General features: G+C 39.7%; 1 long non-coding RNA gene across 2 annotated transcripts in view; it reads left to right on the top strand.

Annotated features, from left to right (window-relative positions):
• The window catches only part of LOC133275579 (uncharacterized), a 31,593-nt gene extending 6,644 nt beyond the window's left edge, over positions 1-24,949 (top strand). The window contains exon 3 of one of the 2 annotated variants that reach the window (XR_009745606.1): positions 24,667-24,949. This is a non-coding gene — a long non-coding RNA (uncharacterized LOC133275579). Of the gene's footprint in view, positions 1-16,658; positions 17,052-24,666 lie in introns of those variants that run through there. The other variant, XR_009745605.1, reaches the window with a different exon arrangement.
• The last annotated feature ends 281 nt before the right edge of the window (positions 24,950-25,230 follow it).

Raw genomic sequence — 25,230 nt, 5'->3', positions numbered from 1 at the left:
ACATTAAGACTGCCAATCTCCAACTGAAGCCCAGTCAGTGGGATTTGAAGTGGAAAGAATAAACACAGACAGTTACAGAATCCAGTCTTTGACCCCAGGAACGGTTGGAGTTTCTGGCTCAGATCCCACAGGCACCTATTGCTAACCAGCCTTAATATGTCTTTTAAAACATCAGAAGGTATTCCGAGTTGGATTGAATATGTTTATGTGCTTTTTGCCCACCTCTTTTTCACAAGTACAGCAGCCTAGTGCACTTTGTCAGCCTTGCATGGAAGGTGCAAAGTTCATGCTCAGACTCCAAGCTTCCCGTTGATAATTCTCCATTATATTGCATAACTCTACCCAGAGTTTTAAAGCGTGTCCCTTATTTGGAGAACCTCCAGTATGAATAAGAGAGAGAAAAAACATGAAGCTGAAGAAAGAATACCAGAGCAAGACAGGAAGCACAAGGGATGGTTGATAAAAGAGACTGTTAGCTGGAGGAGGCAAAGGAGCAGGTAATCAGACACTGCATCCTTGGATTGCTAAATGTGCCAGGTGGCCACAAACCCTGGGTTTTTGGCTTGGCCACTGCAGAGATAAGGCCAGCTGCAAGGCTTGGATCCTGATCAAATGTTTGCAATCTAAACGCTCTGAGAGACGGGGTTATTTGGCATGGGCCCATGTCTAGTTTATATTAATGTTTATTGCCCCTTGGCCATTTGGAAACTGACGTTCATAATTCACACCTCAGCAATGCATGTTTGGCTGTCCTGATGGCAGACTACAAATCCAACTCTTCTGTACAGCAGTGCTTCTTTTAGCTGTATGGAGCTGCCTTGCATGTGGCTTACATATTACATCTGACAAGGGCTGAATGACAACTTCATGGCTTACTGTTAGAAGTTTAGCCAAAAAAGCACAAAAAGCATGTCTCCTGCTAGGTCTTTCATCTTACACATCCACTCAACACTATTTGCAGCAACTGTTTGGATGAGAAGATCAGCATCCTCTTTGCTTGCCTTCTTTTCCAGAAGCCTCATTTGGCAGGCCTGTCACCCACAGCTGTTTCATTGGTTTCTTGGTCACACAACTTGGAGGTTTAAGTAGGCTCTGAACTGACCTCTCTGCTCTTGAATCTGGCTTAGACCTATTCTGTGATCTTGAGACCTTCACCGTAATGGTACTCAAAGATTGGCATAGATTCAACATCAGCTTCATGCTGGTCAAAGATCAAGAACAAGAGAGAACAATATGGAATCATGCTCCTTGGAGCAGAAAGAGCATTATAATGAATAAACTTATTTCTTAGACTTCAGAAGATAAAGAATTCAGCCCAAGATCCTCCTGTTTCATTTCACTACTCTGGTAAAAAGTATGTTTTATTAACTAGTCTTTTATGTTTAAGTCAGCTCTGTCCTTTCAAGCCGGGGGAAAAAAAAGTCAGCAAAAGATGTATTTCACAGAGTCTATTTCTGGAAGCATGTCAGATACTTAACAAGTTCATCTTCTGTGAGCAGCCATTTCATGTATCAGACCATAATGATTGCTTGGGTTCAGACTGCAGCACACATTTGCACTCTCTGTTAGATCCCCTTCCTTGATGCAGAAAAGTCAGAGTAAATGTTACCTTAATAATACTTTCTTCCTCTTTCCACTCTTCATGTTTTGAGTATTTCCCTGTCTTCCCTCCCCCCAGTATGTCTTACTGAGCACTCATGGGTGTCTTGACAGACAGTGAAAAGTGAAGGAAGCAGTCATGCTAAAGAATACTGTTTTCTCTAGTGCTTCTAAGTCATCCCTGGGGATCACTTCCCTTTTTAAAAAAATGAGGTGTAGTAGCCTGGGCAGTGCAAGCTAAACTTACCTTAGTAGCTCCTCTATTTATATTACATAATGAGTGAAACTTGGACCATTTCTGACCTCAAAGTCTATCTTAACCAGCATGACCATTGATGCCATACACTGTGTGAGGTACTCATCATCCAACTTGTGCTGCCCCAACAGTATCGATTTCTCCTTTAAGCCCAAAAACTCCCCCAATCAAGCCCAGTTCAGTTGAACCGACTTTAAGATAATGAAATTTTTCTAGATATGAAGGCAAACACAAGATGGCTGCATCTCAGGATCCAGAGGGAAGGATCTAAATAACCTTTTGTTGCTCTGTTGACTTGGGCTGTCAGGAAAGAGCACTTCCCCTGATCAATTTATAGAGCCTATTGAGTTTTCATTAAAAAAAAAAAAAAAAAAGAGAGCCACAGGGGCTCAATTTTCCTTTCTTGCCCCCTGTGGGGCTGCACCCCCTCAGCACGGCTGGCACAAAGGCCTCTCGGATCTGGCTTATGAAAGTGCTCATGCTTCACACCTAATCATCTATGCAAAAATAACCACACAAGGTTAAAACCAGTTTTTCACTCATGGAAGTAAACCAGCGGGTGAGAGAGACAACTAAACCTTCATGGTAAATCCCAGCTCAACAGCCCTGAGCGATATATTTCCGAGTCCTTTTTTTAACCTGAAGCCTCAGCCCCTGAGCTGCCCAGCATATATATTTGTTTTGCAGTGGCCACCACCTTCCCACCCCCTCTTTCCATCTGTGCCATGGTCTTGCGCAGCGCAGCTGAGGGCAGCTGAGGGAAATGTCACTGTGAGGCATTTTCCTACTCTGATTACTACAGCTCTTCCCTGGCCACAGGCCAGAACAGGCTCTGGCGTAGTTTAAGGTTGTCTTAAAATACTCGAGGATATGACTTGTGCTAGCTAGCTGGTGGAGGAGACAAGCACTGCCATCCGCCTGCATCCCAGGCACCAGCCTCAGGGCCCTTCAGGTCCCTCCAGGTACCCTTCAGGATAAGGACAAAAATGGGGTGTGCAGGGTGAGCTAACCTGGCTTCACATCACCCTCTGGTGGCACTTCCTCAGGCTGAGGAGACTCTTTGCTGCCCCCAAGATCCACTCAGCCTTGCACTGTCCCTGCAGCACAGAAACATCCCAAAATGAAGCACAGGGCACACCGGTGTCTTTGGGATTTTGGGAGTAATGACCCTTAAGTACAGAGTAAAATGAGTCTCCAGATAGTATTAATTACAGAAGGCAATGGTTTGTAAATTTGCACCTTTATATTTACTATTTAAATTCAGCATCTCTTTCCACGCTATTTTCTGCAGCACATTTTCCCCACACCTGGAGACAGCCCTGCTGCAGTGAGTGTCCACAGACTGGACCACAGTAAGGTCTGGGCTTAACCTTTAATGACAAGAAATGCAACGTCCTGAGAAAGGAAATATGACTAGATAATTACCCTTGTTTGAATATAGCTCCTTGTGGAGAGCAGCCCTGTTTCTCACTTGATTGTGAATCTTAGTTACAGAAAAATACTGCTCTTCAGCATAGCCTTGAGAGTTACATGGTGCTGTTTTCATTCAGCTCTGCTGAGGCCAGAGATAATTTGTACACTCTGAATACAAATTGCATCATGCTAATGAATTCATAATTGTCAAAAGTACTCTATTCATAATAGGTTTAAAAGGCAAAATACATAATATTAATATATTTTAAAGAAAATGTGTCAAGAATCTTGTAAACTGGAGTTAATTGAATATAACAATGCAGACAGTTTTAAAAGGATGCTTTCAACAGTATTTATAAGAAATGAAAATTTTAATATCTATGTCATCAAAACAATTCTTTACCATCCTGTACAATGTACAGTCATTAGTGTCTTCTTTGCTAAGATGCTAAGTAATAAGTAGAGTTATAATTTCCCTGTTTCTGTCACAATGTTCACCTACTTTGCATACAAAAGGATGAGGCCCTGCAGTAGAATAGACTGAGCACTCATTAAACCCAATTAATAGTAAATTGGATTGTTGTTTTGTCATCAGCCACTCCTGGTAATCTCAAAAACTCCTAACTTGTATGTGATCTCATAATCTCTCTCTGTTATCATGTAGAAATTAATGGCGTGTATTGCTTAATCAGTGTTTTAGCAGACTTTTTTTTCAATTTAGGAATTAAAATTAAAATTCTTTTCTTTATTGTTATTACAACTATATTTTAAAGAATATGAGTATTGTGACATTTTATGTTATTTTCCTAGTTTTATCTTTCTATATCACTAATACACTTCTAGATAAAGGCCTAATCCTCTCTTCAGTGACATCAGTGGCAAAATTTACCCTGGTATCGTTAAGGACCCATAAAGTGTAGGGAGAAACTTTGGTAGGAGCCACAAAAGAACAAAAGTATTCTCCCCTATAGGAAAATAGGGAAGGAGAAAGTAGGAAAACAATGAAATAAAAATTCTGCGTGGCTGACCCTATTTACTTACTAGGAAACTACGCTACTCTCATAAATCCTCGGAGCAGTTTCTAACTTTAAGCAAACATGTACATGTCTGCACACAGACACAACCCCACAGAAGGCAGCCGAGTTGTGAATAATACCTATTTCAGATTAACAATCCCTCCTCTTTGCCCTTGCTGATAATCTTTATTGCTGTTGTATATTCATAAGCAAGTAGATTAGGTTCTTTAGTCCTCTAACACACCAGATGTTAACCTTCGGTAAGGCTGTTTTAATTCATCACTTCCTTTCCTGGTTATAACTTCCAGTATAAAAAGCCTATCTTCACTTTTTTTCCATAGACAAAATGGGACAAATGGGTAAAGTTTTATTAATAACTGTTTGTTTGTTTGTTTGCTTTTCTCCCAAGACTATCTTCATTTGTTTAAACAGTAAAGATTCTGTAGCTGTTGTAACAAATATGAGTCTGAATTAGAGTCTGTCTCCTACAGTAAGCTCTCGCTGAAACTCAAGTTCTCAGCTCATTTTGAGCTTTTGGTGGAATTGATGATGCTCCAGTTTATAATGTAACCAGAACTGTAAGAATTGCCAAAGAGGAAAGAAAGCATAGTATTCTGTCAGTTTTAGATGTATTAGCTCATACCCACCGTTTTACCTAAACTTCCCCTACAATATTCCTTTATTCATATTGCTAGGGTATTTGACTCTTGAAAATGAATAGTTGCTACCCATGCTGTATGTCATTAGGTAACTTTGACATAAGATCCATGATTTTCATGTGAAGATGTCCACCTCTCAAGTGTTTTGGTTTTTTTTGGTAAACTAAAAAGCATTTTCTGAATAGATGTGTCTGCAGTGGGTGGATTATTTTCCTCAGAAACCTCTCTACTATCTGCCCATGGCTGAGACATGTCTACCTTTAATTACAAACCAACATAATATTTCAAGTGATCTATTTTTAACAGGGACAGTAAATAAATGCTCTTGAATTTCCTGGGCATCTTATATTGGCACCTTTTTAATGAAATGATGCCACTATAGCTGTATTTCAGAACTCATTCAAAAGAGACCCATTCCCTGTTCAGATTATAGAGCACCCACACAGGAAAAAGATGCAGCAGCTCTTAAAACACTGGCACTAGTGGACAAGCCAGGGGAACAGAGGTAAATGTGTCCTAGGGAAGCAGCTCTGTGTGACTTTGTACAGCCTGGAGAAATCCTAAGCCTAAACCACTGTGGTATCTCATGAAGCCCACAAAGGTTTGAAGAGGCTTTGTTCTTAGCCTCTTTGAGTGAGAGGACTTTCCTCAGCAGTTATAGCTCATCTTAATGTTCCTGCGTCCCTTTTTTTGTGCATTGTAGCAGAATAGCTACTGGTCAACCAGTTCATTACATCCCCAGAAAGGTGAGAGCCAGGAAGAATGCACAAGTGTAAATCAGAGAAGCTGAACTAAAGCCCTAAATTTGCAAAAGACTTGGCATTGATCACAGACTGAGTGGGTGGACAGTATCTCTCTTTATGCACCAGGAACATGGAGTAATGATTAGGCTTCTGTTTTCTGCACTTGCTTATGCTGGCTTATTGGTACTGAACATGTGCTAAAATACTATGGCACTTTACCCACAGTCAGTCTCCACATCGTGCTACAGAGGGCAGGTAACCTGAAATCACCCAGAGGAGTGCACAACCAGTGCTGAGTTTAAATAAAAACTTAGAAGATTATTCTCTTTCTCTCTCTTTTGATAGTAGCAGACATACTGGAAACAGCACAGATTATTAAAGTGGTTGATAGTATAAAGACAACTGAGCATCTGCTTAGTAATAAATTCTATACAGGCTATTCAGAAAAGGCTTTTATTTTAAAATGAATCTTCAAATAGAGCTGGAAAGAAGTTTGACTCTACTGCCTCCCTTGAACTTTGGGCTGAGCCAGAGGTCTAAACCAACCCCCAAATTATGGGCTACAAAGGCCAAGAGGTGTCTATTTTCTAACCTCCACTCTTTTGGACTGTGGCTAAAGTCCCACAAAACCCATCATGATTTTTCAGCACAGTGAAAAGCTAGGAGCAAGGGTGGTCAAATTCAGAACCCCAGGAACGGGTTTGTGAATTACCTTCCTGTCACCTTCCAAATTTTCAGGTAATTTGTCCAAAGCTGGAATTCACCATATTCCTAAAATTGACCAGGACCATCTGGTGCTGGTTCCCAACCATGCCCTGGTTGCGGCCACAAACAGCTGGGATGTTTGGCCACATGGACTTATTTGTCCCCATGTATCTTTCCGTGTTATTCCAGCATGCCATGACAGTGGCATATTTAACAACGTGGTTAACTTGAAATGTATGGAGCTCTGGATTTTTCTAGCTTCAGCCATCTTGGCTGGAGGCTGTGCTGCATCTCCATTATGGATAGGACATGACTATGCTATGGTATGAACTGATTCTTCTTTCTCAGCTGGGCTCTACTCTCTGTTCTTGAATTCTGCACACTGTAAACCTATGCAGCCCTGCTAACATTGTTGATTCAATTATCACGACAGGTACAGCTTTTCTGATACAACACAATGTGGCCTTAGCTGTGCTCATTTTAATAAGTCTGTGAAGGTAAAATGGTTGTGAAGAGAAAAAGGGAGCTGGCATTTTTTTCTGTTTAAGTCATATGCACCTCAGCATACCTACTTACTGGTGGAAAATATCTTTCTTAAAAATGTAAATAGTTAAATCCAAACAACATTTTGAGGGACTTCCAGTCAAAAAACTAATAGCTATTTGTGCACAGAAGGAATTAATCTTGCTTTCTGTGGAGCTTTGTCTTATAAGTGGTCAGCTCTGGCATGCATGGAACACAAACCCAGCTGAAGCTGTCTGTGTTTCAGGCATTTGGAGGGGCCCTTTTCCCATGTGGCTGTTCTAGTGCCTAATGGTGTGAGACACCACTCTGCAGCTTTTCCCACAGTATGGGCATTTACAGCATCTCTCTCCTCTACCCATTTGTCTATTTTCATGACATTTGTAACTTAATTATCTGGGAGAGCTTTAGCCCTCTGTCACATTTGGCTGAAATCTGCCACTGGGCTCAAAAAAAAAAAAGAAAAAAAGTAAGAGACAGACATGCAGGCAAACCCACACTCCTATAAATAAGCCTTATTCCCTTAAGATACAAATTAAAAAACAACAGTAATGCTGCCGACAACAGCTAAACCGCAGAATAAAAAAGATCACACACTTTCTAAAGCAATCCACATGATTCTTAAAGAAAGAAGGGGGAAGCCACATTAAGAGGTACTGTCCCATCATCAGGGACTGCCACGAGGTACCAGGGCATCCTGTCTGGGACATGTAGGGGAGGGGGACACGTGAGAGCAGCTCCATGTGACCTGTGAGTCCTGGGCTTCAGACGATGCCCTGCTTCAGACAAGGAGAGCAATTTTGGCAGCCTGCCTTTTCCTCTGGTAGCCCCTTTCCAGGCTCACACCAGCTGTGGGTCTGGGCTTTCTCTGTCTCCAAGCTCTCTCCCCACCATCCACTGAGCCCTACCAAGGGCACCACACTCTCCCTATGCACCCATAGGGAGAAGTCTTCTCCCAGACTGGGTTTTCCCTCAGAAGCCCCATTCCAGCCCCTCTTCATACACAGCAATGTGTTGTGCGAACGCTCCACAGGAGAAGACACTGGGATGGTGGCTTTCATAGATAACCCCAGGGCTTATGTGAAAATAGCACATGCATACATCAGGACATCTACAGGTTGCTCTGCTACCTAATTGTTTAAGATGATGCATATGTGCTGAGCATTTTCCTCCCTCTTCTCAAACTAGGTTCTGAACAGAAAAAAAATATTTTTACATATTATTTCTTTAAAAATCATTGACTTTCCATCATTGACTGCTTAGGTAAAACAAGGCTGAGAGTTGCTCGACACAAAATGCTTATTAGGTACTTTAATCTAGCTGATATACATAATATGTTAACATATCTTTTTCTCCTAGTTTTTAGGAAAATTATTCTACATATGTATTTTACCTTTCCTTTTGTGTCTTTCACCCATGCAGTACAACTGTTGTCTGCAGCTTTCCTGTTGCAGGAAGTGAGAGCCTTGGATTAGCACAAAGAAAAATAAACCAACTCCCACTAGCTTCAGTATAAGTGTAAATTACCATGTGGATAGTTGGAAACTCAACAGTTATGCCAATTAAAATACTAATGAAGGATTGTGGCTGATTTTTTTCTTTATATTAAAAAGGAGGAAATTCTGAAGTACATGATTACTGTATAATATGCATTTCTTAAAGATCTCTTTGTAACTTGTTTGGTGCTCAACATCACATACTTTTGAATATTGGGTTGGATTTTACCCCTTGATCTTTCTGAGAGGCAGAACAAAAGATGAAAGCACAGGGAAGAAAAAGTATGAGGCAGCCTAGCTTCCCTGAAGTGATGGATTGAGTGGGTGGTAGCCATTTGTCAAAGAAGTTCATCTGGTAAATTCACAACTGACTTCATGTCAAAGGGAATAACTGCATTTCAGCTCCATGTTAGCCAGGCAGATCAGCATTTCAGAGATACCTGGACTGCAGTAATATTTCATAGTTCTCATAGTTTCTTATGTGGGAGGACTGTTTCGAACAGCTTACCTTCCTGCAAATGCACTAGATAGGCTGGAAGGGAAATAGGAAGGAAATAATGACAAAGGATTTTATAGGCAGATTTTGTTCCTAAGGCTTATATTTATAAAATAAATAATATAAAACAAAGATGAGAAAAAACAAGTTTACTGTTGCTCTGCATTTACGTATTTCTAGTCTGAGCTGATAATAGCAGATATGCAGACTTTCTTTCTTCAGCTGGTGATTTTCTCTCTGATCAATATTAAATATTGATGTATTATCGATGTGCCCTGAATAGTGGTGACCAGCTCTGCTGGGACTCTGCAGGTTCAGGCATGCTCTCCATTAATTGTCAAATGTCAGAGTTTTTCTGGTCACAGACTTTCCTTTTCATCTTTGATGACTGCATTATTAACTCTCAATGCAGCCTATTGCATCTTACATGGGCATATATCCTCTTTGAGTATTAAAGAGCAAAGGAGGCAACTGCTAGGCTCTTGTAAGGGTGGTTCAGACCTCTGGCTGTAAGTACCCCTGCAGCCACAGAATGATTTGGTGCTAGCTAGTGACCTTGAAATGATTCTTCACTGAAGTTAGGTGAAAGCCGAAAGCAGATTACTTATACTTCCAAAATCCAAAAAAGATAACCAAATGCAAAGACACAGATTACATAGATGTAGATGACAGAAACAAAAGCAGGCTGCACTTAATCTATTTGCACTAAGAATAAATTTAAAAGATTGCTCTTTACTCCTGTGTATCCATCTGACAGGCTACAGATGTTTACCTAGCCCATTTGGGAAGGAAATACATCCTCTTGCCTACCTCTATCTTGCATGACAGCCTCAGAGTGCATTCAGTTTTGGCACCATTTGCTGGCTTTATTTTGGGTTCCTGTCTTGGTAGCCCAGTCTTTTCCACAGACTGGACACTGTATCTCATATCAACACAGAAAATCAGAGTTATTCTTGGTATAAACACATAAGCAAAATCACTGCATGCACTGTATTTCTGGCTCTTCACTGAAACAGTATGCATTGATTTTACAGTGACACTGCATCTGGGGTGATGGAATCCTACTCTTCCCTGTAAGTTAAACCATGATAATGACTGACTAAAAAAATCAGCTTTTGTCTCAGGAATGCCTTTAGTTAGATGGTACCAATGTTTGCAAATGACTCAATCTGTGTGCAAAAACTGTATACAAAAATGGAGCAAAGCCTCTGCTGCCAAGAAAAATGGATGGTTTGGCCACAAGATTTACAGCAACTATTTGAGAAGCAAGTATCAAAGTATGTTCATGATTATCTAAAGCCAGCCTGTGGCAAGAAGTGAGATTAACCTGGGGAGTGTGGAGGGGAAGAAGATAGAAAAAAAGTTAAACCAGTAACTTAAAAAATCAATATATATGAGGGAGTAAATAAGACAGCAACAGTGACAGTGGCAGAATTATCAACAAATTGAAAGACAATCTGTGAATTATATCATGAAAAAACTCAGTCACATGGCATCGAAAAAAACAGGGCTGGATCTTCAGCACTATACTTAGGACAAGCTTACTAACCTCGTAGGACATCATCTTATACCAGCCGAGGATCTGTCCCTGAAAGTGATGGAAAACAAAGCATTAATATAGTGAAATGTAGCTTTCAACATAAAAAGTTGATTAATTTTTTTTCCATGGTGTAGGGTAAAGAAATACTCTAAGAAGCAAGAGCAAAAAAAACCAAGAAATAGGTGGTTTGATAGAAGCAAGAGTAAAAAAAAAAAACTGAGAAATAGATGGTTTGGTTTTAAGAAAAAGCTGTACTTAGGGTATTTTTCCATAAATATATCATGTTCTTACAATAAAATTGAGAAAATCTATCTTACATTGAAATCATATTGACTAATTATTTAAAAATACTAAAGGCACAGAGGATGTCATTTTGCCTGTCTGCTCCTTTTGTCTGTTGATTATTCGAAAAATGAGGGCTTCTTGCAAAATTTTGAAGCCTTGAACTCAAACATAGCAATGGGGGAAGAAGCCACACAGCAAATGAAAACCATATTAAAGATGAAGATTTTACATAATTGCTTTAAGGAACTTTTACTTATTTAAAAACTGCACTTCTAGGTTAACTTTGTTAGACATAAATCAGTTTTCACCTTTCCTGTAGCAAATACAAACCCAACATTTAACACAACTCTGCGGAACTTTTGCCTCATTCTGTGGGCTGCTGGCACAAGTTCCAGCACTGAAGACCATTGATGTATGAATAATCCTTGCTTGCAAATGTATTTTCATCAAAGTAACAAAGTCTGTCATAGCCAATGCTGAACGAGCTCCTTTTAGGAATTGATTCTCAAGTGTTATTTCATCACACTGAAAATACCCACATTGATTTATTTTATCCAGAAACATTAGGACAATTTGGGTGGTAGGATTGGAATATTTGTTTATTTTTAATATTTCTCATGCACATCTACATTCTTTAGGAGTCCACGTTTTTTAATCATGGGACAAATTAACTCAAACATAACAAACTCAAATAAACTGCATGAGAGGCCTGCAGGCCTTCTCCAGGATCTTTTCCCCAGCTGTTTCCTCTGGGATACAAAGAAAAAACCAAATACACAAACAAAAACCTCAAATAAAAGAAACAAAAACCCATCAAGAAACCAGACCCACCAATAAGCCTCCCTAGCTGTTGCAGTGTAGCTATTGCATACATTGTTGAAAGAGCTGCTGCCACACATATAAACACAAGCACTCAATAAAATCCCTCCCCAGGGGAAGCACAGAGCAGCTGGAAACCCTTTCTGTGTGCCCTGATTAGCTGCAAAACTGTGCAGCAGAAAGCTAAGCTGGCAACTGAATTCCAGTCCCAAGGACTATTTTCCGCCCACATAACTTTCTTTCGGTAACAGGGATTATTCATTTCAGTGCCCTAGTTAGAGAAATATATATTCCTTTCAAATAGCAAGACCCAGCATTTAATTGCATGGCAACATTCAAGATTCAGTGATCTGGTCCACGCACCTTTGGAGTTGTGGTATTTTTGTAATTTATTTCAATGGGGACAGTGTCCCCCCCAAAAAAAAAGAATAACGCTCTCTCCTCCCTCCTTGCTTTCCAGTCCATCACCTCCTCCTGCGATGCACAAACTCTGGGACACCTTAACTACACTCAGATACAATTTGGCTACTGTTAAAGGTCACTGAGCAATGATTAATAAGTGAGCTGCACTAGCTCTAATTCCTATCACAGTCATTCTGTCAAACTGGTCATTTGGTGAAGCTGCTGAAATGCAGGCATTTGGTTAAGTGGCCATTTCACTTAGGCCTTTAACCATGAATAAAATTTTGGGTATTAGATTAAACAAGACTGACACAAAATGACAATATGATCTGAGCTCCAGACAGATACATGAGCAGACTTTTGGGAAAGAGACAATTACATGAACTACAGAAAAATTAATCTTAAATGATTAGCCTAATAGTTGAATGTAGCTGTATCTACAATCTGTCTTAATAGTGGCTGCATCCTTTAATGCTCTTGTTTACAGCGCAGGTTATACAGCTGGATGTTGTGGGACTGAAGTGGGGAGCACCCGCAGTATATTTTTCCCAGCCTGCTATTTCACAGGTGCTAGACCTAAATAAGCTCTTTGCTCTTTTTTTCCTGCATTTCTATCACAATTTTTTTATAAGACTTCTCAAAAAAGGGGGTTACCATCACTTTGCTTTTTTGAGACCATAAAAACCTACATTTTTCAGCCCAGTGGGGGGAATATCTTCAGCTTTCACTCTTGCAGCAGGACTTAGAAAAATACACCTTACGTGTATGCTTTTTTTCTGTCTTACCTCCTCCTTCATTTCTCTGGCGAAGTAACCATTAGTAACCACCAAATCTCCAGGATACTGACCCCAGGCATGTAATAAGGTCAAATCTAGTCTAAATGTGACTCATTTGGTGGGATGGCAGCCAACAAAAGAAGTTAGCAGTAATCCTAGTTATAACACCTTCTGTATTGGAGGCACATTTGCCCTTTAATACACAAAGAAAATATTTTTTTCAAAGACAAGATATTCTAATTTTGAAGATGCGTTTTTCAGGTTGTCAAATTCAGAATAAAAGGCAGAGGAGGACAAACTGTGTTGTATTAGGAAAATAGCCAACTGTAAGATAACATGGTTTGGCTTTTTTGTTTAACATGTATTATACAAACATTATTTAGTAAACTGAAGGTCAAGCAGGGATTTTGCTTTCAGATTGCATATTTTCCCTTATCTCTTTTCATGTATGTAGGCATGCATATATTCTTCTTTTGACAAAAGACAACACATGTTCCATATAAAAGTGAAAACATACTCCTAAATATGCACTAGGGTAACATTATGAATTCACTAGTTCTGTTTGAACTAAACATGATTACATGTGTGTAAAGTCATTTTTTTATATAAATGTCTGTAGAATCACTTGAATCACTCTACAATACTCTAGTTAAAAATCTAAAAAAAAAAAAGAAAAAAGGTTGTTCTACCTTTGGTGGGGATGTTCTGTGATTCCAGAATTTTGTGACATTCAGAGCTTGAAAGCAATTAATTACTTATTCATCTTTGAATGAATGGTGGTTTTTTAATATTGTGCTTTATTCTTTACTGTGTTCTCTGGTCTTAGCGTGAATTACATCTAGGTATTTTGGTGGAAGCATAGCAGTATATGTTCAGTGGAACCGAATGCAGGGGAAAACCAATCAAACCTTTTGTTTGTGACAACCAAGTAGCTGTTGATAAAAGTAGAGTCATAGAATCACAGAATCAACTAGAAAAGACCTTTAAGATTATCAAGTCCAACCATCACAAGAAAACAAGTAAAAAAGAAGAATTAGGCAAATGTTAATTGAAATATTGGCTCATAAAAGGAAGTGCAACATATTTGTAACTACTTTGTTGAAAGATTATAAATTAAACTCCATAGACCTTTTCATATAAAGCCTATATATAAAGGAATTACTATTCCATGCCAACAGATGGCAAAACTGAGTAACCAAGATGAAGATCTGAATTCAGGAAGGGACCTAGGTATTGCAAGAGTGACTGAACAGCAGTGTCCTAAGCATTCCTGCTCAAATGCTATGAATCCCTAAACTGGGTTTTTTGCTTAAATGTGCTCAAGGCACCTCAGGCAGCCCCTCTGATCCTGCTGCTGTTGCCACAGTACTTCCCTCTGGTCCAAGCAGAGACCCAAGGTTACAGCTTCCCTTTTCCACATTCCTGACAAATTTGATATGGTGCCAAAGTGCTCCCAAGGTGGGCCTGGCAGCAAAATAGTCAGAATGGCATGGCTCCTCTGCCTGTCTCTAAGGCACTGACTGCTGATGTTTGGAGAGTTCCTGGAGGAAGGAGGAGCTCTGAATACAGCTCTTTACCTGGCCTAAGAAAGCCAAAGCCCCAGCATTGTCTCCGTGTGAGAGCACCCTATGAGTTCATTTGGGTAGGAACACTGCCCTCTTACCAAACCCAGGATGCCCTGTGCTGAATATCTTAAGATTCATGGGGTTGAAAAGGAAGAAAGAGAGGAGCAGAGCTGGCTAGGGACCTCCTTCAGGCAGTAAACTTGTACTGGAGGCATGCCCCTTTCTAGTTCCACTCCATGAAACATTCATGCATGGCCTACAACACCCTAACTGGTGGTTTGGGCATGCTCTTGGGGAAGCATGGAGTGCCTCCTGGCAGCTGGCTCGTTCACTGCTGGCACAAATCGTGGACTGCAGGGCTATTACACGTGAACAGCTGCTCTTTCTCAGCTCTTATACTACTTCCTGACCTTGTGTAACCAAAAGAGCTTTCCTTTAGCTGTTTGAGTGCAAGGTTGTAATTGTTCGACTTCTTGAAAACCAAGGGATATAAAAAACCTCCATAAAATACAAAATAAACCACATATGTCCACAAAACTGTTCATATTTCACTCTTACATCCATCTTATTAGCATGCTGTAGCCAGGTCCTCGGGTTGTCCATTCTGGAGGGCCACGCTTTCCAGCCCTCTGCTACAACTGGTCTTCAGGGTTGCAACCCTCACACTTACTTTAAGTCAGTGGAAAAGCTGGATGCAGAAAACAGAACACCACACTCCTGTGTGTATCCTTTAAACTTTATGCTGTGATCCAGTTAAAAGTTCCATATCTAGTCAGTTTGATGTATTATGCACAGAAACTATTAATTGTCTGTGGGGCTCATTGGGCAATTAATGACTTATTTGAGGGTATATCAAAATGAAAAAAAGTGAACTATATTTGTTCAAGAGGTTCCTAATATAGCAAGACAGGATTGACTAAATGGTCCCAAAAGAGCAAATTCAGTAAGGCAGAAATGTAAGCATCACGTCTGAGCAGTTCTGAAAAGAAGGCAACTACTGATCTTAAAATACTTACCATTAATATTTACAGGGTAATATATGCTTTGCAATATGTGGCACTCTGCAAAAAAACACACAGACAATGTTTTTCTAGTCAATGAGGTATGCAGCTAGGCCTTTGTGATTAAATACCTGATCACAACATTCAGTCATGCTACTAAATTATAACGTCTAAGTCTTTGCCTTTTAGAGTCACATATGACCTGTTTTACGCAGAAAAAAAAATGGCTAGCAATATACAATAATTGCTTTTATTCACACTGTTGAAGACAAAAATCTATGCCTTGGTACAGTGGCCCCTGTATTTGGTGCTCACCACTCTCCTCACCTTCCTCAGTGCCAGCATAGACCATACCATACCTTTCTCCTCTTGGTAGTAAATTTAGGTGGGACTTCAGAGGGAAATCTAAAGATATGAGGCTATTACCAATCTAGAGAAGAAAAGACTTAAAAAAATCTGGGGTCCCAAATGTGAGCGACCTGACAGCTACCTCTTCTTTCTTATAAAGATGTGACTTTATCTCCTTTATGATGCAGTTGCAATGAGTTTATCGCTAACTGAGAGAGGCTTTCTCAAACAAGTACATCACAAATCATTTGTCTTTTACTCATCAAAACATCTTCACATTGATTTGGAAATGAAGCAGCAGCAAGACTGGCTGACACATGACAGGCTCTTTAAGCTCCTAGGAAACACAGAGTCCAGCAAGCTCAACATGTCCTATCTTGCACATTTGGTAGAGATGTGATATTAAGCCCTGGAGGTGGCTTTTTTATTTCTGTGGCTATGAATAGAGAGGTTGTGCTTGGACACATTCTAACTGAGAGCTACCCCATGCACATGCATGCTTTTTCCAGCTATTTCTTAAATCCCTTTATGCCATCCAGAGCATTATGTCAGCTGCGCTCTGCTGAACAGCACCTTCTAGCGACCATTTCTTTAAAAGGAAAATGACATTGATCAGTTCTGTTACATTAGATGCAGTTCTTATCAAACATCCCCTCAGCTGTCTACTCTGTTCAAACCAACCACTCCCACTCTCTTTAAAGCAGGGAAGTTATGCTGGAAGAACCAGCCAAAGAACTGCAATCACTGTAATCAACTGGAAAAAGTTCAGAGCCAGCTGGAGTCTGATTCAACACCAGGATGCAACTTGTACCTCAATCCTAATTAAAAGAGGAAATTGATCTTTGGACAAATACGATGTCTCAGGGTAATTCCTATCACAAATGATAATAGCTACCAAATTGCCAAGTCTAACAACACCATCAGAAGAAAGCTGAAAAGGATAGAGTCGCTTGAAGAACGACATTTGAGCTAGGTGGAAAACTCTGCTAATGATTTCTCTTGCAATTTCTTTTGTAGCCAAAAAGAACTGTCTTTTTCAAAAGAGTGGAAAACCAAAACTTATAACTGAAAAAAGAAAGCTGGACTTCTACTTTCCAGTTGTTGATGAAGACACAAAATTTCCAATATATTTTCGCAGAAATGTTTCATACTGGAGACAAAAAGAAAAAGGTGGACTTCTTCCAGTCAGTTTTGCTGTCCAAGTCTGCCAGAGGAACTTTAGTCACTGTGGTGCTTTATTGCATAAAAGATCTGGCTTCTAAAATCCCAACTCTGACCACAGGAAAATACTGACTGGGGCATTGTAAAAAGTAGAAACGGCTAATTGTATGAGTTCAAGCTCCCCATGCTGTTCAGTTACCACTCTGCAGCAAGGACCTTGACAAAGACTGTTTCATTTCCTGTTTTCCCCGTGCTGTAGGTACTGTGCAGGCGGTGCCAAGCATGTGTCTTTGCACCACCCAGAAGTCATGTAGTTATTCCCCAGGGTAGCTGGTGAATGACAAGTGAGCAATGCTCATGTAATGTGGAACTTCCAACCTGTCTGCTAAACTACCTAACAGTGATGTCCAGTTAATCTGTGATGTTATTGACACCTGAACTTTTATGTCTCCTCAGACACATGGATAGTGACATCAAGAAGCAGCAAGTAATTTGTTTTGACAGTGCCATATCATACCACATGCATCCTTCTGATGTGACAGTCTCAAAGTGGAGCAGGGGAATGCATGCAGCACTGCTATAGAAGTGGGAGTGCACTGTCAGCTCTGTAGTAGTCCAGCAGGAGAAAAAGCACTCCACTTTGAGATATTCTAAAGATATCCTTATTTATTTTTGCTTCTATCACTTCAGCATGATACCCCTGGATAAGATAAAAGCAATGGCATCCTTCTAACTCAAGAAGTAGCATTCCTACCCTTGTTACAGTTCAACTGTGGCTGTACCCCAAATATTTCTTTTGGTGATGTGTAAATAACACTCTTCATCAGTTTATCTTCTATTTTTGAGTCTTTTCTTTAAAATCTTTTAGTAGAGTTTCTATGAAGAGTGGTTTATGTGTTGGTGTGCAGCTTTGAAATAATAGCTGTCATATATACTTTCAGGTCAACAGTCTTCATATTTTGCAGAGCATTATTTGTGGCTGCTATATGGAGTTCATCTGAGCTAAATGCGTACTTGTCATCCTTTGCCCACACTGGCCATACTCTGGGAATGTCTGCAATCAATTAAATACATGGTGCAAACCACTGCCTTTTTGGATAGGTATTTCCTTTTCTGGACACCATCTTTTAAAGTGGTGATTGTCCAATATATGCAAGCTGCTCTGTTCTTGTTTTGATCTAAGGTAGAGCTCTGCATCCTTTTTAACCTTACAGAGTTGAGGTTTTGGTGACATTTTAACATACCAAACCAGGCCTGCAGTGTTAAAGAACTGTGGAGTTCGTTCAGCAGACTGTGCCAAGTGACTTCCTTCCTCATTAACATGCATTAACCAGCACCTTATAAGAGCTTTTTTTTTCGTTTCATTCTTGATTTTCCAGTAGTTTCTCTGAATATTCTTCCCAGCTCCCATTAGGACCCAGTCTCCTCTTAGCTAGCCCTCAAAATTGCAAGCCTCTGCTTACTCTGAGCCAATCTTACACATTTAATTTTTACATGGAATTCAGGCCTCCTCACATTTCTGTACTACCACTTCACAGTCAGACTCTGCTCTAGTTAACAGAAAATTATTAACTGCAATAAGATTTTCAGAACCAGCCGCTGTCAGAAAAAAAGATATCTTATGAATGCCTTCATTTCTACTGGCACCGTTTGCTTACAGACACAGAGTGAAGCGCCTACTGAATTTCCTTCTGTTGTCTTCCTTATTTCCGTAGAGTTTTGTCTCTGGTTGATAGAGATTTAAAATTTTCCATTCTATTTAGGATATTTTTATTCTTGGTACCATGTGGTGCTCAGCAACCACTTGAAGGTACGGTGTTTAACACAGATCTATTCCACTCATTGTCTCTGCTCAGCTGCCTTTGTATTACATCAAAAGTCCTTTACAGATAGAATTCCTCACATCTTTAATAGATTACAAAATATATTTGTGTAGTTATGCTCTTTTTCTGATGAACAGCTTTTTCTGAGCAATCTACAGGCTGTATGTGTCTGGGACTGTTCACTGTGACAATTCACTGTTCTTATTGTGTGATTTAACATACTATAGCTTTTGCCCCATAGCTATTGCTTCAAAACTTGTTAGCTAGTTGGCTCATTTTTATAGGAATATGTAAGAAATTCCAGATTTTACAAGAAAGTTTGCAATATCAGCTTACTTCTTTGCGAATGAGCTCCTATGGACATTACTAGAAAATATAATTAAGGATGTTGGAACTGTAGCTGAAATAAATCCAAGTTTTTCTAGCGGATAGTTGCAAGCTACTTTTGAAAAGACATTTTTGCAGACAGTGCTTATGTTGCTCTGTGAGGGAAAAATAGGGACATTTTTCACTGCAAAGATAAAAGAGCAGTCCCAATGGAATTTGAATCACGCATGCTTCGGGAGGTGCAAGAGTAAATAGAAGGCAGCATCCTTAGCTGGTTCAATTGGCATAACTCCATTGAAGTTCAATAGCTTACCTCAGACAGTAGTGAGCAAAGCAAGAGAAAACTATCTGCTCTTTAAAGTCAAAGCAGTAATTAGCATGGTATGAAAACAGTGACAAATCTTCCTATATTGATACAGATAGATTTCAGGCAGCTTTACATTCTCTGCCGGCAGCTGAGCTGCAAGTTACATTGCATGATACACCTGATGTTTTTACTGAGAACTAGAACTTCAAGTTCTTTCAAAAGGCTGAGCAATTTGATGGGACATAGTCTTAAGAAAGGCCAGCTGAAAAATGTATATGTGTGCTATATATGTACACAAGTGAACATTTCAGTGTGTCCTGATGGGCAGAGGCTCTGAAACCAGAGGTGTGTATGACAATCACAAGAGATGTCCGCTGGAGTTCTGGTTAGTAAGTGAAGACTATGGCTTCTCTAACACCACCTGATGATTTCCCACACCAGATGCTTAATTTCAATAAGACGGCTACAGATACTTCTGAAACAGGTTGTTGGGACTAGGTAGAGTAGAGAGCTCCGTGCATGCACATTTACCTATGGACTAGAAAATTTCCCTTGTGAGCTCTTATCTTACACTGAGTTGGGTGGTATTGATATGGTTTATGCTTCATAATTGCTTTAAAGTGTTTCCTTTTTTTTTCTTAACTTCCTCTTTCAATATGTCTTAATTTCCATTGTTCATAAACTAATTTGTTAGGACTACTTTATGGTTTTGTTTTACACGATGAACCTAATACTCATTTCCCTGAGCAGCCAGAATCTGATGCTAAACGCAGTCTTAACACCAAATATGTTACCCACTGCAAAGGAAAAAAGAAAAGAGAATAAGAGGGACTAGATTGACATGAAGGGGAAAGTAACAAACTGCACATTGAACATAAATACTGCAATTACTTTGCTATGGGAGCAAGCTGGAGGGCAATGGATAACAATTTTGTACTCAGGAGCTGTAAAAATCTGTAAAATTGGTCTACTGTGCAGCCCACCCCACTCTGAGCTGGAGTCAGTGCCAGTTCTGTCCTGAAGGTAACAAAAGAAATATTTCAGCATAAATATGTGATTCTTCAGACTGACTGGACTAGAGAAACTACTAGAAAAAATATGGTCCAGAATGCAGCATCTGTATCAAGTTGCTTATGTAGATTTGGGGTAAAAGATGAAGTTATGTTTGGTTGGCTCTTTGTCAGGAGATTCCTCAGGCTGGTGGTAGGAACAGGCACATTATTGATGACCTGTAAAATGTTTGAATATTCTTAGCAATGGAAAAGACCTTGATGAGTTAGATATGGCTTCCATAGGGTAAAAGAGGTACTGATACACCTCGTTAACCTATGCAGATTTGCTTGTGTGGTGGTCAAGACCACCTAATTTCTAGGGGTGTACACCTTTACAAAACTGAGAATATTTTTTACTAAGCAGCTTCTTCAGATGGTCACAAGCCTGTTTAGCTGAAGCATTTTTATTTTAGATAAATAACAGCACAAAAGAGCTAAATGCTCTCTCCTCCCTCGAATTAAGGTCTGACCCTTTTTTCAAGAGTGTCAATCGCAAAAATCCCCATACACTTCAATAAGAACAGATGGGAACCTCCCCTTGGCAAGTGGGAATCAAATCCTTTTCATTCCTGATTTACATTCTGCCCACTCTTAAAGGTCCCGGCCTCAGAAGAGAAAAAGAATTACTTTCTGATGACTTGGAATAGAGAAATGTTCATACTTTCACAGCTCCATTGAGTTGGTAGTGTTAATAAACACACACAAAAAAAAAATCGGTCGAACATGGAGCAAAAATACAGAGGACTCCTACCTAGCAGATAGATTGAGCAGTATGGTGCCATTTTACTGCACAAAGCTGCCTCTTTTAAGATATAGTAATGATCCCAACTAACAAGAGACAGCTCCAAGATTGGATAGAGCGACAAAAATTAAGGTAGGATATTCTTTCAAGGTCTCTTTTCCTACAGGTTTTCGAAGTAATTGATTTTTGGATGAAAGTTAGTGAATTTGATATTCAGTTTATGAGAAATTAAAAAATTATGAGGAAAACCAACATCCTCTCACACTATGAAATCACATGGAAACCTTTGGTAGTGATTAAAGCTAATGTTCATGTTTTGATACCAGCTATGTTGAGAGAAATTGTGAATATAAATCAAATTGAAATTCTAGGCCAAAGACCTTCATTTCTCATGAAATGAAGATGAAAAAAATGCTGAGCAAATAATGTCTCTCTATCAGTTTAAAAATATCACATAGAGTAAAAAAATACATCCATTTGTCCCCCTGCAAGAGGCTTAGAAAGAATGATGATTTTATAACCAGACACGTTGCCCTAAACAAAAATGGGTCAGCTACTCAGCTGCAAATTGGAGAGCTCCAACAGAGATCTCAGAATTTCCCCTGATAATGCTAGAGCCAGCTCAAAGGACTCTCTACCAAAGAGTTACGAGATGAACAGGTTGAGGGCTGGAAAATATAGAATAATTACAAGTAATTTCCATGTACTGAGACCCAGGGTCATTTGTGTGTCAGTCCTCAATACCACAGCAAATGGGTTTGGGCTATCATAATGCTGATACATTTAGTGCACTTGGCTTTCTGCTCAGAAGAGGCTTGGGTGGAATAATAGGCTTTTGTAAAAATTATCTTGAATGGGTTCACCACAAATATCTAATTTTTAAAGGGTTACTGTAAACCATTAGGCTTGTATAGACAATCCTTTGCAGGATGCAAATGGAAAACAAAGGCAGGCAGTCAGTCATAGAGAAGACTTGCATTAAAAGGACTGAGAATAAACATTGCATCAGACATCTTAAATGTGTTCTGGAAAGATCATGTAGAACAATAGATTAATGACTTAAAATGAGCTTAATTCATTATTAGCTGGTAGGCTTCATGAAGGCTTATATCTTTGAACAGAATATAAAACAAAAGCAAACTAGATGAAGGCTCTGTATTATGCTGGGAAATAAACTAGAATTCTTTTAGAAACAGACACAATTGAAAAGACGCTACTCAGTATCATTATTTGCTTTATCAGGGACAACACCACAGAGTTGCAGCTCACAAAAAACGAAGCCCAGCAATAAAATGGCAGTAATTCATGGCTGAAATACTTGCAGGATCTCCTTCACAGACTATGGCTTCTGCTTCACAGCTCACTTACAAAAAGAGAAAGATAGAAACACATCAGCAGTGTTGAGTTTTGCTGGAGACTGCAGTTGTGAAGATACAACTCGCATGGCTTGTTAAGTTACAGACCTTCAGGAAGTTTTCTCAGACTCCATGGGTCGGCTAACCCTCCACCATACAGCTGCTAGTCTGGCACTGATGTTTAAGTAAACCAACTCAGGAAAAAAAGCTGAATAGACTGGAAGTTAACTTTGTCCAAGACCTGGGAACCCAACTCAAGCCTATCTTATCTTGTGAAATAGCCATGCAGAATTATGGGATATAGCATTCTTCCCTCCTTTAAACATACAGTTTAATCAACACACACACACAATCTTCTCTGAATGCACCATTTATATCAACTTTTCAGCCTCAAACTCCAGTTCCTGAGCAAGATGACAGACCTAAATCCTTAGTTTCATAGCTGGGTAAAGATCAGCATCAAACTTCTCTAGCTGCACGTAGCATGAGATACATTCCCTTTTATTTCTCATAGGCTTTGTCTATGCTTAAAAGATTTGAAAGCATGACTATGGGTATGTCTACATGCTATTTTCCAGACAGATGTGAACTCCAGCTGCCTGTGCTTCTCTTCGGACAGATGTCAGACAGCTCCAAAACAGAAGCCATGTTGCTGTGGTTAGTGCAGATCCCAGGCTTTTGTACTCCAGAGCACGTTTATTTCCAAGCTAAGTGCAACTATATGCTTTCTCCTTCAGAGAAGGCCTGCAGGACAAACAGAAAAAAAAATCATGATTTCCTGCAAAAAAAAAACAGTAGTGGCTGGGAGCATGAAAAGAATTGTGTCTTCATACAGTCAGAAATCGTACTGCAGGCAACCAAAAGTCCTACTGCTGGTGTAGATTATTCTGTTGGGTGTTAAAGCCTGACTCCTGGCAGCATTATAGTTAGCAAGGCTGATGTCAGGGGACTTACCCTCAGGGATGGCTTTAGGCAAGCAAGATCAACACAGTTGCTATAGACTTCTTGCTTAGTAGGACGCTGGGCTACATGCCCTTTCACATGAGCTCATGCATTAGATGGCTCTGAATTAAACCTATCAGGTCGTGCCCTGACACACATGCCCTTGATAATTATTATAAGTAAGTGCTTTCACATGAGGTAAATCCACTGAAAGACACCCATTTTGTCTGTTCAAATATACTCTGAAAGGCAAAACAAATTTGTGTTGGTCTTCCTGTCCTAGCTTAAGAGGAAAAAAGAAAATAAATAATAAATAGTAATAAGGCCTGGAGCACAGGTGCTCTGACTTCCCAGGTCTTGTCAGTTGGCTCTTAACTACACTGACCTAGTTGGTTGTAACTCGTGTACTGTGGACGTGTTTTATGAATGATGTTTTTGTTTGCTTCTCCATCGTGAAACCTTAGCAGACTACAATTACCTAGACACAAGGCCTTTTGACTCCATTGTGGATGTCTCCAGGAAATGATGTTCAGTGCATTTCAAACAAAAGCTTTCCATATTTGGTCCTTTCCTTTAGGTAACTGTCTGTCTGTCTGTCTACCTACTCGTTTTCCTCCTTCCTGTGCACTCTTTCCAGGAACAAACATCTGTGACAGATCTCTTTGTAACAGTGGAAATAATGAAAAAGCAGAATATCTGAGCTTCTGAAGCATCCTCATGTCATTTATTCACACACATTAATACAATGATTTCAGTTTTGATGCTTGGCTTTTGCACTTCCTCTAAGATACAAAATGACAAAAGGGTGGCAGCTGAAGCGGCAGTGATGGATTCATATAGAAGGTCAAACTAATCGTTCTTGTCACATAGGATGGCTGAGACCATGTCTGCTTCAAAATTAAAATTAAAGCATAGTGTACAATCATTATTTCACACACCAAGAAACTGCAAGGCATGGAGGGAACAAACAAATATGCTGCTTCATAGCAGCACCAAGTGTCTTGGGACCCGTGAGGCACTTGGGGTACCAGGTAAACAAGCTAACAGCAAGCTGCACTAATGCTTAGCACCAAATACAATTTCCTATTCAAAGTACTCTACAAACAATAACAAAGGGAAATGTGTGTACACTTGCACGCAAAATAGAGGAGCTATTGTTGGTGGGAATTGTGTTTGCTTGCATGCAAACCAGAGCTATTACAGGGTGGCGGTCATGTTTTCTTTTTATTGAAGAAAAAGGATATGCTTTTTCATCAAAAATGCTTCACAAGAGTATTTTCCACTGAAATATAACCTGTATAATCTCTCTTGTCCAGTGTGTAATTTTTGCCAAAGAGAGAGTAGAAGGGTCCAACTACAGAAGCTTCTCCCACCTGAGAAGCAGAAAATGACGCACAGCCACTCCAACCCAGGCTCCGTTAAGTCTGGGAAGATCCTCCATGGACCTACCTGCCAGGGATGACCTTCACCCTTCACAAAAAGCCTTTGTAAATTTTGGATTCTGGTGAAAGGATTGGGAAGGAGAACACAAATCTTAAATTCTGCAGGATGAAAAAAACTTATTCCCCACCGGCCCAAACCCAGGCTAGTGAAATTCCAGCTCTCCAGAATTAGTTCATGCATTTCCTTGATTTGCTGGATGCTAATTGTAACTAGGTAGGTTTTAATAAATGTAATCATTTATTTTGTATTTGCTGTCTCTGAAAATTTCAAGTTTTCCTAGTGATTCCCACTATCTGTAATATATAGGAGTTAGGAGAGAGAAGATTTTCCATTACTAACTTTATCATACCTTTTGGGTTTATCTGGATATGTTCCTGCAAGATGATAATTTTTCTTCTATAACTGACTTGATAGAAATCTGCATGTTTCCAGTGGTG

Source organism: Pezoporus flaviventris, unplaced genomic scaffold (genome assembly GCF_033815535.1).
Source record: "Pezoporus flaviventris isolate CSIRO_AGI_PZ_B2104156 unplaced genomic scaffold, CSIRO_AGI_Pfla_v1 ptg000002l, whole genome shotgun sequence".
Lineage (NCBI taxonomy): Eukaryota > Metazoa > Chordata > Aves > Psittaciformes > Psittacidae > Pezoporus > Pezoporus flaviventris.
Note: the sequence above shows the minus strand (reverse complement) of the source record. Positions and strands in the feature narration are given on the sequence as shown.